This window comes from Dasypus novemcinctus, chromosome 17, assembly GCF_030445035.2.
Source record: "Dasypus novemcinctus isolate mDasNov1 chromosome 17, mDasNov1.1.hap2, whole genome shotgun sequence".
NCBI lineage: Eukaryota > Metazoa > Chordata > Mammalia > Cingulata > Dasypodidae > Dasypus > Dasypus novemcinctus.
This window is the reverse complement of record NC_080689.1, coordinates 84,243,758-84,263,555: the sequence shown is the minus strand read 5'-3', so window position 1 is coordinate 84,263,555 and position 19,798 is coordinate 84,243,758. Positions and strand designations below refer to the sequence as shown.

The window sequence follows — 19,798 nt, the reverse complement described above, 5'->3', positions numbered from 1 at the left end:
AAGATATGACCCAGTTAAAGGAGCAAGATAGGCCTCCAGATGACATAAAGGAGTTGAAACAACTAATCATAGATGTTCAAACAGCTCTCCTTAATAAATTCATTGAGGTGGCTAAAGAAATTACATGTGTCGGAGAGAGATCAAGATGGTGGCTGAGTGAACTTGCCTTGCGGTCTCTCCTGGGAAGTGGCAGCTGGGCGCCGCTGGACGTTCTCCAAGGCCAGGCTTTTTCAGGATTTTTGCAGGGCAGGAAGTGTCTGGACATCAGTTTGGTGGAAAGGTAACGGAGAGGATTGGTCTATAAGATATAATTTGGGTTCTATTGCCCGGAGGTGAGACCTGCACATGGGTTGCTCCCTCTTTGGGGGTGGGTGGAGCCATGGTATTGGCACGGGGGCTCCGCTTTTTGGTGGCTCTGTGGTGCTGGGGAGTTCGTGAGTCCTGGGCAGGCTGTTGGGGGATTGATGGGACGGGATATCTTTGCGGATCGATTTTGGGAGACAGACGGTGTTTTGTTGTGAAGCGGGGGAATTTTTTATTGTGGACACAAATAATAGCGCTTCCACCTGGAGCCCTGCCCCCACAAGCCCAGCTGCTGATCTGCAACAGAATTGGATTGTTGGCAATAAAGGGATGTAATTGGGAGGTTGTTACAGGCTGCGGCGAGGAAGGGGGACACGTCGGGAAGCCGAGTGGGGAATATTTTGCGAAGCCTGGGAATTCCGGTTTTGGAAACTGTTTTCAGCGTTTCCAACTGGAGCCCAGCCCATGGGCCGGGCTTTGGATCTGCATCATTAAATTGGCTGTGTTGTAGAGGTGCCCTCACGTGGCCCTTTTGTGGGATCACAGGGTGGGAGCTGTCCAAAAGCTGAATTGACGATAAAGCCACAAAATAAACCCTACTGAATAAGTGAATTGCAGGGTTCAGACATAATATAGAGTTTGCGGATCTGACTCCCCCCATAGGGCTGGCACCCAGATGCGGGGATCCCTGAGGGCTGTGTTACACTGCAGGACTCCTAGGCTTCCTATTGACCAGATTTGAGGTTGCCGGGTCTGAATTCCCTAAACTCTGGTGGCCCACACCCCAGAGTCTCACACCTCTTGAGCCTTCAATATCTCAGACTTTCCACCTCTGAATCCATCATGCCCTGAGGTCCATCTGAGGTACTTGAATGTCCTAGCCTACAACGTTTGTGTTTTTTCTTTATCATTTCATTTTGTTTTGTTTTTATTTTAATTTTATCTTATTTTTTTTTACTTTTTTTAATGTCCTGATTGCTAATATTGCATTATCCCCTAGTATTTTCTCCCAGCGTATCCCCCAAAATCTTTTTTTTAAATATTCAGTTATTTAGGGGTTTGTTTTTTTTTCCTCTTGTTGTTGCTGTAGTTGGTGTTGTAATTTTGGTTTGTGTATATCTGTTTTTTTCTTTCCCCTACCTGTTCCCCACCCTTTGCCCACCCCCTTTTTCTTTCTTCCTTTCTTCTCTTTTTTCTTTTCTTTTTCTGTTTTCTCTCTCCCTCTTTTCCCTCATTTTCTACTTATTTTATTTTAACTCAATTATACAATAGATGTGGCAGGGAACACCTCACATTTGCTGGGTTTTCTCATCCTCCACTGCCTCATTTCTGTGTGAACTGATTTAGGCTACCTACACTATCCCCTTTCCTCTACATCTTGATATCCACCATCATCTACTGTCTCTCCTATATTCCACCTCTCACCTCCCTTTCTTTGATCCACAAAGTGTCTAACATTTAATTTCTAATACCTTTGTTTTGTTTGCTGTCTGTTATCGACTCTTGAAACTATTACCTTTCTTTTCTCTTTCCTCTCTCACGTAAACAATAGCTTTTTAGCTCATAACATATTCCTCCCATATTCAGTCATCTACCTCATAATAGGTACTCTACCTACTGTTATAACTCTACACAATTTACATGAATCTAACTTCCATCCTCCCAGATCTCATATTCTTGCTTTGTTAACATATATCACCAATACTACTTTACACTTTTTCCTTGCTTACACAATTGCCTTTCCCAGGCACTAATACTTTCCTTTAAAGAGAACTTAACCAGCAACAAGAAATTAGAATAAGAAGAACAAAGTGACAAAGAGAAGACATAACACTTACGCAAAAACAATAGCTAATTAATCTCCAAGAGTAGACAAAGAAGCTAAGGAACTGATTAAACCCATCAAGATAAAATGCTGACCAGACAGCAACAAAAACCTACAAACCAAACCAGTAATCAGGAAAACATGGCTGAATCCAATCAACAAACAAAAATCAGGAAGGGGAGCAGAACTTCACACAAGCAATGAAAGATCTCAGAACATTTATTACTGACAAATTTGATGAAGTAATGAAAGAGGTTAACAACATGAAGACAACACTTGGAGGGGAAATTGCAGACATACGCAAAAAGATAACAGATATGATGGGAATGAACACCACAGTTCAAGAAATCAAAAATACACTTGCAGCAAATATCAGCAGACTAGAGGAGGCAGAGCAGAGAATTAGTGATGTGGAAGACAGTACATCAGAAATCAAACAGATAGTAGAAGGGGTCAATAAAAAGATGGAAAAAAATCCAACTAGGACTTAGGGACCTGAATGACAATGCAAAACGCTCAAACATACATATAATAGGCATTCCAGAAGGAGAAGAGAAGGGAAAGGGGTCAGAATGAGTGTTGCAGGAAGTAATGGCTGAAAACTTCCCAAAACTACTGAAAGAAACAGAAGTACATATCCAAGGACAGCGCACTCCACTAGTCATAAACCCCAACAGGCCCACCCCAAGACATATACTTGTCAAATTATCCAATGCTCAAGACAAAGAGAAAATCCTAAAAGCAGCAAGAGAAAAGAAAACCATCACATACAAGGGAAGCTCCATAAGATTAAGTGCTGATTTCTCATCTGAAGATAGTCAAGGTACTAAAGGAAAAAAATTTCCAACCAAGAATACTCAATCCAGCTAAACTAGCATTCAAACATGATGGAGAGTTCAAAATATTCACAGATAAACAGAAACTGAAAGAGTATACCAACAAGAAACCTCCTCTTCAAGAAATTCTAAAGGGAGTTCTGCAAAAAGAAAGGAAAAAACAGGACAGGCAGAGTTGGAGGAGAGTATAAGAGCAACAAAAAAAGACAAAAATAGAAGGAAAAAAATACATACAAAATATGACAAACACAAATCCAATCAAAATATGGCTAACACAAATAATTCCTTGAAAGTAATAACACTGAATGTCAACGGATTAAACTCACGTATCAAAAGATTCAGACTGGGACATTGGATAAGGAAATATGACCCATCTGTATGCTGTCTACAAGAGACACATCTTAGACCCAGAGACGCATGGAGATTGAAAGTGAATGGCTGGAAAACAATCATACAAGCAAACAATAACCAAAAAAAGGCAGGAGTAGCTATATTAATATCAGACAAAATAGACTTTAAATGTGAAACAATTATGAGAGACAAGGAAGGATACTACATTTTAGTGAAAGGGAAAATCTGTCAAGAAGATAGAACAATCATAAATATTTATGCTCCTAACAAGGGTGCCTCTAAATACATGAGGCAAACGCTGGAAAAACTAAGTGAAACAATAGATGCATCTACAATTATAGTGGGGGATTTTAATACACCACTATCTACCTTGGACAGAACATCTCAAAAGAGAATCACTAAAGGAACAAAACATTTGAATAGTAAATTAGAGGAGCTGGATCTAATAGGCATATATAGATCATTACACCCAAACACAGCAGAATATACATTTTTCTCAAGCACACATGGAACATTCTCCAAGATAGACCATATGCTAGGCGACAGAGAAAGGCTGAATGAATTCAGAAAGATTGAAATCATACAAAACAATATCTCTGACCACAGTGGAGTCAAGCTGGAAATTTGCAAGGGACAGAGTCCCAGGTTTCACACCATGATTTGGATATTAAACAGCACACTCTTAGAAAAACAGTGGGTCAAAGAGGAAATCTCAAAAGAAATCAATGACTACCTTGAAACAAATGATAATGATAACACAACATACCAAAATTTATGGGATGCAGCAAAAGCAGTACTGAAAGGGAAATTTATAGCCATAAATTCATATATCAAAAAAGAAGAAAGAGCACAAATTGAAGAGCTCACTGCACATTTGAAAGAATTAGAAAAACAACAACAAAGTAACCCAACAGGAAGAAGGAAGGAAATCACAAAGATAAGAGCAGAACTAAATGAAATAGAAAAATACGAAAGCACTTGAAAAGATAAACAATACCAAGAGCTGGTTTTTGAAGAAGATCAACAAAATTGACAAACCTTTAGCGAGACTAACAAAGAAGAAAAGACAGAAGATGCAAATACACAAAATAAGAAATGAGAAAGGCAATATCACCACTGAACCCACAGAAGTAAAGACTATCATAAAAGGATACTTTGAAAAATTATATTCCAACAAAAATGACAATTTAGAGGAAATGGACAAATTCCTAGAAACACATAAGCAACCCATATTGACAAAAGAAGAAATTGATGATCTTAACAAACCAATCACAAGCAGAGAGATAGAATCAGTCATTAAAAATCTCCCAACTAAGAAGAGCCAGGGCCAGACAGCTCCACAGGTGAATTTTACAAAACATTCTGGAAAGAAATAACACCAATCCTGCTGAAACTATTCCAAAAAATTGAAACAGAAGGAACGTTGCCAAATTCCTTCTGTGATGCCAACATTACCCTAGTACCAAAGCCAAACAAAGACACCACAAGAAAGGAAAATTACAGACCAATTTCTCTAATGAACCTAGACACAAAAATACTTAACAAAATACTTGCTAATCGTATTCAACAGCACATTAAATGAATTATACACCACGACCAAGTGGGATTTATTCCAGGTATGCAAGGATGGTTCAACATAAGAAAATCAATCAACGTAATACACCATATAAACAGATTGAAGGAACAAAATCACATGATTATAGCTATAGATGCAGAAAAAGCATTTGACAAAATACAGCACCCTTTCTTGATAAAAACACTCCAAAAGATTGGAATACAAGGAAATTTTTTGAACATGATAAAGAGTATATACGAAAAACCTAAAGCCAACATTGTTTACAATGGAGAAATCCTAAAATCCTTTCCTCTAAACTCAGGAACAAGACAAGGATGCCCATTGTCTCCGCTCCTATTTAACATTGTCTTAGAAGTACTTGCTCGAGCACTGAGGCAAGAACCAGATATAAAAGGCATTCAAATTGGAAAGGAAGAAGTCAAAATTTCATTATTTGCAGATGACATGATCCTATACATAGAAAACCCTGAGAGATCTACAACAAAGCTTCTAAAACTCATAAATGAGTTTAGTAAAGTCACAGGTTATAAGATCAATGCACAAAAATCAGTAGCATTTCTGTACACCAATAATGAGCAAGATCAGGAGGAAATCAAGAAACAAATACCATTCACAATAGTAAATAAAAAATCAAATACTTAGGAATAAATTTAACTAAAGAGGTGAAAAACTTATACACCAAGAAATATACAAGACTGTTCAAGGAAATCAAAGAAGACCTAAATAAATGGAAGAATATTCCTTGTTCATGGATAGGAAGACTGAATATTATTAAGATGTCTATCCTACCAAAACTGATCTACACATTCAATGCAATCCCAATAAAAATCAACACAGCCTTCTTTAAGGAACTAGAAAAACTAACTATGAAATTTATTTGGAAAGGAAAGAGACCCCGAATAGCCAAAGACATATTGAAAAAGAAAAACAAAATTGGAGTTAACACACTACCTGACTTCAAAACATACTACAATCTACAGTAGTAAAAGCAGCATGGTATTGGCATAAGGAGAGACAGACACACAGACCAATGGAATCGAATTGAAAGCTCTGATATTGAACCTCACATATATAGCCATATAATATTCGATAAAGCCACCAAACCCTCTCAACTGGGAGAGAGTGACCTATTCAATAAATGGTGCCTGGAGAACTGGATATCCATATGTAGAAGAATGAAAGAGGATTACCATCTCACACCTTATACAAAGATCAACTCAAGATGGATCAAAGACCTAAATATAAGAGCCAAGACCATAAAAACCTTGGAAAGCAGTGTAGGGAAACATCTACAGGACCTTGTAATAGGAAATGGATTCATGAATATCACACCAAAAGCACGAGCAGCAAAAGAACTAATAGATAAATGGGACTTCCTCAAAATTAAAGCCTTTCTCACCTCAAAGGAGTTTGTCAAGAAAGTAAAAAGGGAGCCCACACATTGGGAGAAAATATTTGGCAACCATATATCTGATAAGAAATTTATAACTTGCATATATAAAGAACTCCTATTTCTTGAAAATAAAAAGATAAACAATCCATTTTAAAAATGGGAAAAAGATTTAAACAGACACTTCTCCAAATAAGAAATACAAATGGCTAAAAAGCACATGAAAAAATGCTCCAAATCTCTAGCTATCAGGGAAATGCAAATCAAAACTACAATGAGAAACCATCTAACTCCCATAAGAATGGCAGCTATGAAAAAAACAGAAGAATACAAATGCTGGAGAGGATGTGAAGAAAGGGGAACACTCATCCACTGCTGGTGGGAATGCCGGAGGATCCTATCATTCTGGAGGACAGTTTGGCGGTTTCTCATAAAACTAACCATAGATTTGCCATGTGATCCAGCAATAGCACTGCTGGGTATATACCCAGCATAACTGAAAACAAGGACACAAACCGATATATGTACACCAATGTTCATAGCAGCATTGTTAACTATCGCCAAAGTTGGAAGCAACCCAATGCCCATCAACAGATGAATGGATCAATAAAATGTGGTATATACACACAATGGAATACTACTCGGTTGTAAGAACAAATACTCTACAAACACACGTGATAACATGGATGAATCTTGAGAACCTTATGTTGAGTGAAGCAACCCAGGCATTGAAGGACAAATACTACATGACCTCAATGATATGAAATAAGCAAGCTGCCTCAGAGAGCTAGAGACTGAATGATAGGCTTACAGAAAATCAGGGGGTGGAGGAAGGATGTGAGCCAACGTCTGCAGGGGGGGAATTTATGATGAGCTGGCGGTAAGTATGAACACAAAGAAGAGATAAAATGGGGGCAAGGTGTTGCCTTTGGGTGGGGCTTTGAAGGTTTGAGGGGGACTGGGGATGGGCAGATGGGTAATATTTCCCAAAAAGTGGGGGGAGGGAGGGTTAGCATATGAACATAGGAGAGCGACAGGTGTTGGTTGAGAGTAAAATGCTGAGAAAATCATATCAAAATATTAAGAGGGTTACCTGTTTAGGATGCTCGGAGGGGATGGTCTGATGTGGGACGGGCTCCTGGGGAATATCTGAATGCTCATTGTGCCAGAGTGGGTGGTACCATTGGGTAGAGACCCAAGTAGTGAGAGAGGGGTGGACCCACATGCTGGGGAAGATGAATGCCATCAAATAGAGGGAACTGTATCTCTCGAGAGAAAGGATGGCTCCCAGGGCTTTGGGGCAGTTGAACAAGTTAGGCCCTGAACACTGTTGCAAGTATCTCTGGACGTGGCTCCTCGGGAAACGGAGGTTGGATGTCACTGTGGGCACCAAGGGGATGGGAAAATGGATGTTAAATGTGTGGAACCAAGGTAAATGTGGGGTAAGAGAGGAGTTTCGTGAGAGTACACAAGGATGGATATAAAACATGTAGTATCGCACCATAAACATATAAGGGACGACAAACTAAGAATGTAAACCATAATGTAAAACATAGGATAACTAAAAATTTAGAAAAATGTGTGTCCTAAAGTATGCACCACAATGTAAGCACAGATGTCACCTTGTTTGAAAGCTATTGTCTCAGACTCTATACATCACTGTAACTAAATATGATGTGAATAGGTTGTAAGAGTATCGCTTTGGAAGGGAAAAGGTTTTGTGGTGGATGTGTGGGAGTGCTGTATATTGTATATATGAATTGCTGTGGTCTAGGGCTCTTGTGAAGAGAAGTTCAATAATTAGGGGAAAAAAGAAAAAAAAAAAAGAAAAAGATAGGATGTAGAATTTTTCCAAGTCAACACATATTCTATATCTAACCTTTAAACCCATCGCTATATGCTACTTTACTAGTAAGGGATCCTGACATTATATTGGGCTTCAATTTTCAGGAAGTTCTGGATCACAGAGTGGTTCAACAATGGCAGCAGAGGAATACTGGTATAGGATACTATTGACAGATGATATATGGCTGACAGGGAGCTATACAGGGCATATGTCCAGGGTGCATGGTAATATTTGGATATACTCATAGTGGCAATAATTAAAAACTACAGCTGGGGGGGTACTGGGTTCCTGGCCAGGGGTGCTCTGTCATGGTCCCTAGGGGAGCAGCGGCAGCCCTCCAGGTGCAGCGGCAAGGACCGGGAAGGAATGAGGGTCCAACAGTGAGCCCCTGATACTAATGACTATGCTTTTGAGCCTATATGCCTGAAATAAGAACAAGGCATTGAGCAGCACTGTGCCTGGGAATTTCCTCCTGACAGCCTTCATGTTACTCAAATGTGGCCAGTCTCGAAGCCAAATTCAGCATGTAAATGCAATGCCTTCCCCCCAGTGTGGGACATGACACCTGGGGATGAGCCTCCCTGGCACCGAGGGATCACTATCAACTACCAACTGATGATGCAACTGGAAAATGATCTTGAAATGAAGGTTCAATGCAGATCAGCAGAATATCCCGGTCTACATATAATAACATGACTTTAAAATGCTGTTTGACCTAATGTAAGGGGGAAAAGGAAAGAAGAAATGAATTTATATAGCTACGAGTCTCTGAAAAAGAGTCTGGAGGTTGTCAGGATTGCCCTTATGCACAACTGAGCAGAGTCTCAGAGACAGATAAAGTAGATACAATCCCCAGGTATTGGTTCCTTGGAGGGCTAAAGAGACCCATGGGTTCTATGGTCATGGCAGATGGGGTTCACTGCCATGTCAGATGGCCCTTCTTTGGAGCTGGTGTTTCTGCGTGATGAAACTGGACTCAGATGGGATCTCTTTTCATAAGACTTTCATGCTACTTTACTGAAATTGAAGATGGTGTTGGGGTTTAAGATATATTTATGGGATTTGAATCTCTGGACTGACAATATGATACCCAGGCCCTGAGCCTCAAGAGATTCCAGCTCCTACAATCTGATTTATTGGACTCACCTCACTCAGCTGAGATGGAGTTGAAGAAGGACAACCACCACACCATGGAGCCCAGAGTGCCTACAACTGAAAGCAGGAGGATTGCATCCACTATCCATGTGGAATCTGAGCCTCCTCTTGACATAGAGGTGCAACGGACACAATCAATCCAAGGTCCACAGAGAAAAGGTGGCATTGGAGTGGGAAAAGTGGACATGGTGGCTGATGCGTATGGGGAATGGCAGGAAGAGATGAGATGTGGAGGCACCTTTGGGACTTGGAGTTGCCCTGGATGGTGCTTCAGGGGCAATCACCGGACATTGTAAATCTTCCCAGGGCCCACTGGATGGAATGGGGGAGAATATGGGCCATGATGTGGACCAGTGACCATGAGGTGCAGAGATGCCCAGAGATGTACTTACCAAATGCAATTGATGTGTCATGATGATGGGAGTGAATGTTGCTGGGGGGGGGGAGTGGGGGGTGGGGGTGGTGGGGTTGAATGGGACCTCATATTTTTTTTAATGTAATATTTTTACAAAATCAATAAAAATTAAAAAAAAAGCAAATCAGTAAAAAAAAAAAAAAAAAGAAATTACATGTGTCATGGGTGTGCCAGAAACAGAATAGAAGGGAAAGGGGCATAAGGAACATTTGAAGATATAATGGTAGAAAATATCCCAACTGTACTGAAGGACAGAGATTTCCATATCAAGAAGCACAACATACTCCCATACAAATAAACCAAGAGACCAGTTTTGCAGGACATACTAAAGGGTGTGCTACAGCCTGAAAACAGAAGACTGAAGAGAGAGGCCTGGAAGAGCATAAAGAAATGAAGATTTTATCAATAAAAGTAACTAAAAGTATCAGAATAGTGGTGAAAATAATATGACACAATAAAACAAATATTCAGGAATAAACATAACCACTGATGTAAAGCACTTCTATCCAGAAAAATACAACTAATTGGTAAAAGAAATCAGAAAGACTTAAATAATTGAAAGAACATGCCATGCTCAAAATTTAGAAAACCAAATATCAGTAAAATGTCAATTCTACTCAAATTGATATACAGTTTCAATGCAATCCAGATAAAAATTCTACCAGAATTTCTAAATAAATGGAAAACATGATTACAATTTTATGGGGAAGGGTGAGCTGTCCTGATTAGGCAGAAGCATCTTAAAGAGGAAAAGCAAAGTAGGTGAACTCTCATGTTCAGAATTTAAACTGTATTACCTACGTACCTTTGTAAAAGCAGCATACTACTATCATAAAGACAAACACAGAGACCAATGGAACCAAATTGATGGTTCAGAAACAGACACTCACATCTATGGTCAAATGATTTTTGACTAGTGTGTCAAACACACTTACCTCTGGCAGAACTGTCCATTCAAAAAATGGTGCTGAAGGAACTGGATGTCCATACCCAAAAGAAGAAAAGAGAAGCCCTATCCCAAACCTTATCCAAAATTTAACACAAAATGGATCAATAGCCTAAATATAAATGCAAGAACCATATTGCCTCTAGAAGAAAATGTAGAAAATTTCTTCAAGACGTTGTAGTAGGTGGTGTTTTCTTAAAGGAGATAAGAGGATGACTGAGATGTGCTACTGATGTTTAATGTATCCAGACGTTTTATTTAACTTTACTGTAAAAGTGTGGAAATGTATACAGTGGATGGTAACACATTTAGTGAGTAATAGCTGGTTTAAAAATTTGAATGTGGCTGAAAATGGTAGTCTAGGGATGTAAATACCAAATTAAAGAAAACTAGAGAATTATCTAGGGAATGAATAGCACAGTAGACCCAGAAGTGGATGTGAATTGTGGTTTATCGTACAGAGTAAAGAGAGTGACCTTGTTAAGCTAGAGCAAGTGTGCATCATTATTACATGGTGGTGAGAATGTGGAGAAGCATGGGAGAAATACAACTGGAGTCACTAATGGACTGTGGTTAACAGTAAAAATGTAATATTCATGCATCAATGCCAAAGATGTACTGCGTTGATAATGAGGGAGTATGGAAAAGGTGTGCCAAATATATGCTAAGGACCTTGTAATAATCTGATGATACTTTCTCATAATCTCTAAAAAATGTTCCTCGATGGTGTGTTGTGTTGATAGAGGGGTGTTGTTTGTGAATTCTGCACATGTGTATGATTGTTTTGTAAGCTGAAACTTCTGTCATAAAAATATATTTAAAAAATAGTAGGTTCAGGGAAAATACACCCTATGTAAGATAACGACTATACTTAGAAATATTTTAGAAATATTCTTTCATAGTTTGTACCAAATGTCTCAAAACAATGCAAGGTATTGGTGATGGGTTGACATATGGGATCCCTTATGATGTTATGCATGTTTGCGTGTAAGTTGCCAACTTGTACTATACATTTATTATTTATGCATGTTCATTTATAAATGATATAAAAAACAATAGGGTGATTTGGGGAAAAATACATAGATTTGGTTAGCAGGAATATTTGAAGTTAGTCTTTACTCATTAGTTAAAAATGTTTCAAAACAATTCCAGTTATTGTTGGTGGATTGAGGTATGAGAAACCTCGAAGATGTTATGTATATTTGACTTGTAAGTCCACAACAGTTAGTATACACTTATTGTTTATGTATATGTATTTATGACTGATATACTTGTATAACTTTAACATATATGAATTTATAATAGTATACATAAACATGTGTATGAATATACATATACATATATATGGAGAAACCAGCATACAAGGTTTTAATCCCTAACACAGTGCTCTGAGAATTTCACCTTCATCTTCACTGATTCATTGAAGGAACCTCCCTTAGCCAAGATACATTTTGTAGCAGCATTGTTGGTCTGAGCCTCACAAATGGAGCCTTTTATCTGAGGTATATGGCCAGAGAAACAACAATTAGGGATAAGCTGAAAATTACTCAGGCTCCTGTTCTACAGCGATCTTATTACAGACTTTTTACAAACCAGAAATCTTATTAGCACATGATCCTCCTGTTCAGGTAGATCCAAGAAATAAAATGGGATATGACACAAATGCTACCAGAAACACAAGCTTCTCTATGTAACACAGTTAGAGACTGTATTTTTGCTTGATTATTTTTCCTGAGTTGCTTAACAATTCTGGATCAGTCCCCTGTCATTTCCTCACAACATTAAGACTTTAATCAAATCATTCCTTCTCCGTAGAGACTTCCATGACATTCCATGTCCCCTATTTTTTACCTCCTCCATGTTCCATGCTTATGACCATGTGCCTTTACAACTTTTCCTGGAAAGAAGTACAGAGCATTTGCTTTCCTCTTAAACGTGAGCTTGTTTTGGGAATTCCATTAATCAAGACAAAGCAACCATAGAAAAATTGCTCTGACTCTATGTTTCCAAGAAAGAAAGAAAGGCTACAAGATGATGAGACCATCCCAGAACCTCAGGCTCCTTATCCTCTGTGTTTCAGATGAGAGAAGATGTGTAAACTTGAACAAGGGATTTTCCTTCCAAGGTCCTCCTCCTGTTCAGATATAAAATCCATCATATTAAAATAGGATATGAAATAAATGATGCAGTACTCTATAAAGGTAAAATCAAATGTGAAAAAAAAACAAAATTTGATTTTCCCTCATACAAGAAAGTAGATGCCTTTACTCTCCTCCTTTTCCTTAGCTCACCTATTTCAGAAAAATTCAGATTTTAAATGAGTTCTCTATCCTTTTCAGAGGTATGGATATTTTTTGTTTGTTTTTATTTTTTATTTATTTTTAATTGGCTTTTTAAAAAAGATAAATAGGCCAAAAAATGTTACATTAAAAATATGAGGTTCCCTTATACCTCACACCCCACCCCACCCAACACTTCAAAGGTATATATTTTTAAAAGATAAATAGTTGCCTAACATACTGATCTGTTTTCTTATATTAGACACTACATATGTACTCTTGAGATTCTTGAACTCTATTAGAGAATGTAGCAGGACACACCGGGATGGGAATTTAATATTTCCTTTTTTTTTATGTGGATCTCCACCCTATAAAATGACACCCTAGAACAATATGAACACATTCAAGACCTTAATATTCATGTGAAACTATGAAACTTATTCTTGGGAGGCTGAAACTTAGTGGTTATCAAAGTTTCCAAGGGGACAGAGAGTGAAGAATAGGTACATAGGGCATATTTAGAACCCTGGAATTGTTCTGCATTACTTTTCAATGATGGATGCATTATTATATTTTATGCCAAACCCCGTAAAATAGTGTAGTGCAATGTGTAAACCATAATGGAGACCATTGTCCATGGAGAATAACAATTATTCAATATTTATTCATCAATTTTAACAATGGACCATACTCATGTCAGATATTATTAATAGGTTAAAATGTGAGAGAAGGGGCTTGGGGTGTATAGGAAGCCCATATACTTTCTATGTGACTTTTCTGTCTCTTAAAGCTTCTTTGAAAATAAAATGATAAACACAAATAAGACACTGAGGGAATAAACAGAAGAAATTATCAATATTCATAAAAGAGAGATCATACAGTGATGAAAGATGCAATACAAAAAATTTTGTTTTGTTTTTGGGGGAAGTTTTGTATTACATTAAAGTTACAACTATGGCAGGGAAGGATAACTGGTACAATTATTGTGTGGTTCAAATTGTGTGGTCCAAGTGTAAACCATAATGTAAGCGATAGACCATGGCAAGTAGCAATGTTTCAATATTTGTTCATAATTTGCAACAAATACATCACTTTTTCTTTTAAAATATTACATTAAAAAAATATGAGGTCCCATTCAACCTCACCACCCCCACCCCCCACTCCCCCCACAGCAACACTCTCTCCCATCATAATGATACATCCATTGCACCTGGTAAGTACATCTCTGAGCATCGCTGCACCTCATAGTCAATAGTCCACATCATAGCCCACACTCTCCCACGTTCCATCCAGTGGGTCCTGGGGGGATCTACAATGTACCGTAGTTGTCCGTGAAGCACCACCCAGGACAACTCCATGTCCCGAAAACGCCTCCCCATCTCATCTCTTCCTCCCATTCCCTGCACCCAGCAGCAGCCATGGCCACCCTGCCCACACCAATGCCACATTTTCTCTGAGGACATTGGATTGGTTGTATCCATTGCACATCTATGTCAAGTGGGGGCTTAGATTCCACATGGATACTGGATGCACTCCTGCTTTCAGTTGTAGGCACTCTAGGCTCCATGGTGTGGTGGTTGACCTTCTTCAACTCCATCTCAGCTGAGTGGGGTAAGTCCAATAAATCAGAGTGTAGGAGCTAAAGTCTGTTGAGGCTCAGGGCCTGGCTATCATATTGTTAGTCCAAAGATTCAAATCCCCTAAATATACTTAAACCCCAGCACCAACTACAATTCCAGTAAAGTAGCATGAAAGTCTTATGAAAAGAGATCCCATCTGAGTCCAGTTCCATCACGCAGAATCACCAGCTCCAAAGAAGGGCCATCTGATATGGCAGTGAACCCCATCTGCCATGACCATAGAACCCATGGGTCTCTTTATCCCTCAAAAGAACCAATACCTGGGGTTGTATCTACTTTCTCTGTCTCTGAGACTCTGCTCAGTTGTACATAAGGGCAATCCTTCTGACAACCTCCAGACTCTTTTGTAGAGACTCGTAGCCATATAAACTCATTTCTCCTTTCCATTTCCCCCTTACATTAGGTCAAATGGCATTTTGAAGTCATGTTATTATATGTAGACAGGGATATTCTGCTGATCTGCATTGAACCTTTAATTCAAGGTCATTTTCTAGTTGCATCTTCAGCTGGTATTTGGTAGTGATCCCTTGGTGCCAGGGAGGCTCATCCCCGGGTGTCATGTCCCACGCTGGGGGGAATGCACTGCATCTACATGCTGAGTTTGGCTTCGAGAGTGGCCACACAAATACATCACATTAATAAAAATTTGTTAGTGGGGGGACATATGAGTGATAGGTATATAGGAATCCCTCATATTTTTTATGTAACTTTTATGTAATCTAAAACCGCTATAAAAATAGGAGGAATACCTTTCCTAATCACCTGGGAACCATCTCTTGGAATGGAACCATCAGGAAGACAATACCCTTCCCTCCCATTTCCTCTGGGAGATTACATGCAAAACTTAAATGGACACCTGGCTCCAGGTTGAAAATCTACCTCATGCCATAAAAATATGAGTACTTTATGTTTCTTTGGAAATCGTCGATTAACTAAGCCAGAGGCTCACCTCAGTTGCCAGATGAGTTTCAGATGAACTATTTGAGATGAATGGAGCTGTCAAGTCTTCTTACCAGAGGACTAGTTAACATTTACTACAATTAGTTGTTATCCTCCCGACTGTCTAAAAAAGATGATATTTTGTTCTGTCTTTGCAAAACCTTTAGAGAATTGTCTGGAAGTGCATCACTTTCTTATTTCAATTCATTAATCAAAATGTTTCCTTTCTCTTCTACCATTCTGGAGTAGTTTCATGATTGGCAGGATGTTTTGTTTTGAATTATATTTTCCCCAAGTGTAATGACATGGACTGAATTAACTGGAAACTTTCTGAATTAAACAGATAATTTACAGGAATTGTGGGCATGTAGAAGTCAGGTTAATTATGCTGAATTATTCAGTGTCCCTACTACATTTTCTTTTTTTGGAATTCTAGGCAGATGAAACACACTAGTGAAAAAGTCTGAGAATTATGAACTCTATAATCCCATGAAAAAACATGTGGTTAACTAATTTGGAAGCCAGAATTTTCTCAGCTAGCTTTTTCTCCCAAATGAGTTCTATATCTCTATTATGTTGGGAAAGGGCTTATGAGAAAACAGTGTTAATTTTGCCTCAAAAAGATTCCTTTGATTTGGATAAATTAATATATTTCTTGGGTTCTTAGGTCTCGCCTCAAGAAAATAAAATCCTGTAGTACATGTAATGTACATCATTTTAGAGGAAAGGAGAACATCTTGTCAAAGACATGAAGGTAAGATTGTGAGAATTGGAAGAGGAAAAGTAAAAATAAAAGTCACTTTCTCTTTGATGGTGCCATCCTTTCTTCTCTGTTGTCCTCACTTGATGGAACAGAGTGACTCTCTTGTTGGGGGCTAATGTGCCTGGTGATTTTAAGTTGAAGCCTCTGCTCATTTATCATTCAGAAAATCCAAAGACCAATAAAAAGATATAAAAACATATGCCAAATCTGCTCTGCCTGTGCTCTTGAAATTGAACAAGAAATCCTGAATGACAGTCCTCGGTTTCCAACATGGTTAGCTCAGTGGTGGGAAAGCTGGATAGGAAGACCCCTTGCCATCCTTCCTCTTGAGAATATTCCCTATTACCATATTTTTAAAACTTAGAATGTCTGAGTAGAGTTCAGAAATGTTCAATATCATCCCTTCAAATTACATAAACTTGCTTACCCATCCCTGGGAGCCACATTCAATAATTAAGGGCTCACCTCATTCTTTTTTTCCCCACAGATTTAAAATCACCTTTTTTCAACCACTCCCACCCCACCCCAGGCTTAAGCCTCAGCTGTACCCTTTACCCACCAGCGTTACTCCAAGAATCAGAAATTCCAATGACTTTTTGGGAAATAATTTAACTCCCTCTCCCCGTTGTTTGCACTCACAGAGTCTGCTCGTCTTCTTTTCTTTTTAGGAGGCACAGGGATCTGAACCTGGGACCTCCCATGTAGGATGGAGGTGCCCAAATGCTTGAGCCACCCCCTTTGGTTGCTTGTTGTGCCTCTCACTGTGTTTCCTCATTGCATCATCTTATTGCATCAGCTTGCTGTCTTCTTTATGAAGCACCAGGACCAAATCTGGGGACCCCTATGTGGTAGGCAGGTGCCCAACTTATTGAGCCACATTGAGTTCATCAACACTGCCCAGATACCGTGGAAGAGCTTGACGGGCATTGAATGAACAGCCTTTCAAGGATCCTCCAGCTCTGGCATTATGGGAACTTTGCTGCTCAAACACCAGGGAAATGGTAGACTCCAAAGTGCCATGCACCATAGTGGGAAGACATCACAGCCGAGATTTGTCTCCAACAGGAACCCTGCTGAGGTCCAACATGTTCAGTCTCTGCTCCCATTATGGTCTGGAGCTACAACTATTCCTCAACATTGAAACTAAGCTGAGTATCAGCAGGTTTGGCACAAGATGTGTGCTCAGCAGACATTCTCACCTGACTCTCCAATGTTCTTCCATTAAATTCAGCTAGTACTGCCCTCACCCTCCCTTAGCTCCTTAGGCATTCAGCTCCTCAGTAAAACTTAGCCTTCATTTCTCTAATCAAACATCCTGTAGATTCAGAGCCTCTGAAAATCTGAATCTTAAATTTCACTTAGCATTAAACAAACCACACATGGCCAGGTGGCTACAGTATTAGACAGTTCAGACAAGACGCCCAGTACACGAGATTTGGGAGGGGGAAGCAACTGTCTGAAATGTCTATTACCTTGCTCTGTAGACAGAACAGAGCAAAGCCTCAAACCATTTCAAACCTTTTCTCGCAGGCACTGTAGGAATGCACAGGGTCACTGCAGACCCAAACACGCTGGAGGCTGGCAAGCCCCTCTTCCTCTATAATTCATCTATGAACCTGACGTCAGCTCCGCTTCAGAAAGCAACACTCTGAAACCAGACCACCAGGACTGAAGCTAGTAAATCCACATTTCATGGGATGAATTGTGTCCCCCAAAATGGTATATTGAAATATGAACCTCCCCATACTGTGACCGTGGCCTTGTTTAGAAATAGGGTCTTTGCAGATGCACTTAGTTCACATAAGTTCCTGCTGGACTGGGGTGGCCCTAACCCAGTGGCTGGTGTCCTAGTAAGGAGGGGGCGATTGGAAACCCCAGCTCGGGAAGGTCAGGTGGGAGCGCAGGGACACACCTGCAAGCCAAGGAACGCCAAGGCTGGCTGGAAGCCCCGGGAGCTGTGGGAGAGGAGGGGCGGTTTCTCCCTCTGAGCCTCCAGAGGAGCCAACCCTGCAACACCCTGATTTCCAGCTTCTGCTCCCCAGGACCGTGAGAGAATACATTTCTGTTTGCTTTTTAGTTCAATAAAGCTTTGCTGACAGGCTGCCACGAGCAGAGGTTGTTCCAGGAGCTGGAGGGAAGGGAAGGCGGGCAGACAGGGCCAGCATCCCTCGGGGGTTCCCTGGCCTTCACAGACTGTGCTGAGGGTGGGGATTTTCCAGGCGGCTGGTGGACAGGTGGTGGAATCCCGAGCTGACCCAGGCAGTTTCTGCTGTTTCCAGCCACCAATTTTGGGCCCTTTGTTGCAGCATCACTATAAAGCTAACCCAATGGGGCTGGCAAAGAAGAGCACTCAGCTCCCCAATGGCAAAACATTGCTGAATTCTGTCTGAGAGTTTTTTGTGTAAAAAGCAGAACTCGAAATCAATAAACTTCTACATTTAGCCTACGAGATTTCCAAGCAAAGAGTTCAACCACGTTCCAGGTTCATCTTGCTATATATGCAAACCACAAAAGGAAATGTAAAATGGTAAACTGAAAAAAAAAATCTGTTAAGTTAAAAGGAACTAAGAATTATGATTTGGGTAATACTTCATCTGTCTGGATTGCAAAAGATGCTAAAAGTAAGATATCAACTGTAAAGAAAGAATGAACTGTCTATAAGGTCAAGGGAGACTTGACAACTTTTGCAAGTGGAAAGACATTAGGCATGTGCATATGGATCACTTCAAACAAGGAGCAGAAATGAGGAACAGAGATGGGAATATCCTGGAAAGATCTGTGGAGGACCCTCTTGCCTAATGATATGAGAAATAATCAGAAGACATGTGCAAATTTAATACCTGATACTCTTTCATATCAGGTATTAAATTTTCAATAATATTTCACTTATTTTTTCTAATATAAAATAAAAAGATGCATAATTCATTGTAGTTACATTATTAAAACTGACATACATGTATCATCCATCATACAAGCAATAGTTGCTTAATGGTCATTTTTTATTGACTTTAAGAATATCTAAAGTACCCAAATAGATTTCAACCCATCTTTTTAACCAAATCTTAAATGGAATTAACCCTAGCTTGTCTTATCTCATACACTTCCTGGAAGCTTCCATGTAGCTGTGTCAGGAACACACATATTCCAAATTAGGATTTTTATACTGCTTTGTAGCAAATTCTTTCTAAGTCAAGCAAACAGATGCCACTTAAAAGTTTCTGTTGCACCAATCCAGTGTCCACATAGAAGAGGTGGCATTGGATTGGGAAAAGTGGACATAATGGACAAAGGGTATGGGGAAAGGCAGGAAGAGATGAGAGGTGGAGGCGTCTTCGGGACATGGAGCTGCCCTGGATGGTGCTTCAGAGGTAATCACCGGACATTGTAAATCCTCACAGGGCCTACATGATGGAATAGAGGAGAGTATGGGCCATGATGTGAACCAATGTATATGAGGTGCAGAGGTGCCCAAAGATGTACTTACCAAATCCAATGGATGTGTCATGATGATGGGAACGAGTGTTGTTGGGGGGG

General features: G+C 39.6%; 1 non-coding gene and 1 gene segment (V, D, J or C); both read right to left on the bottom strand.

The window, feature by feature from the left end:
- Nucleotides 1-19,798, bottom strand: part of LOC101435371 (immunoglobulin kappa variable 3-20-like) — a 225,553-nt gene that overhangs the window by 79,971 nt on the left and 125,784 nt on the right.
- LOC111761893 (small nucleolar RNA SNORA9) lies at nucleotides 17,715-17,849 on the bottom strand. Its single transcript, XR_002795132.1, has one exon. It is a non-coding gene; the product is annotated as a small nucleolar RNA SNORA9 (small nucleolar RNA).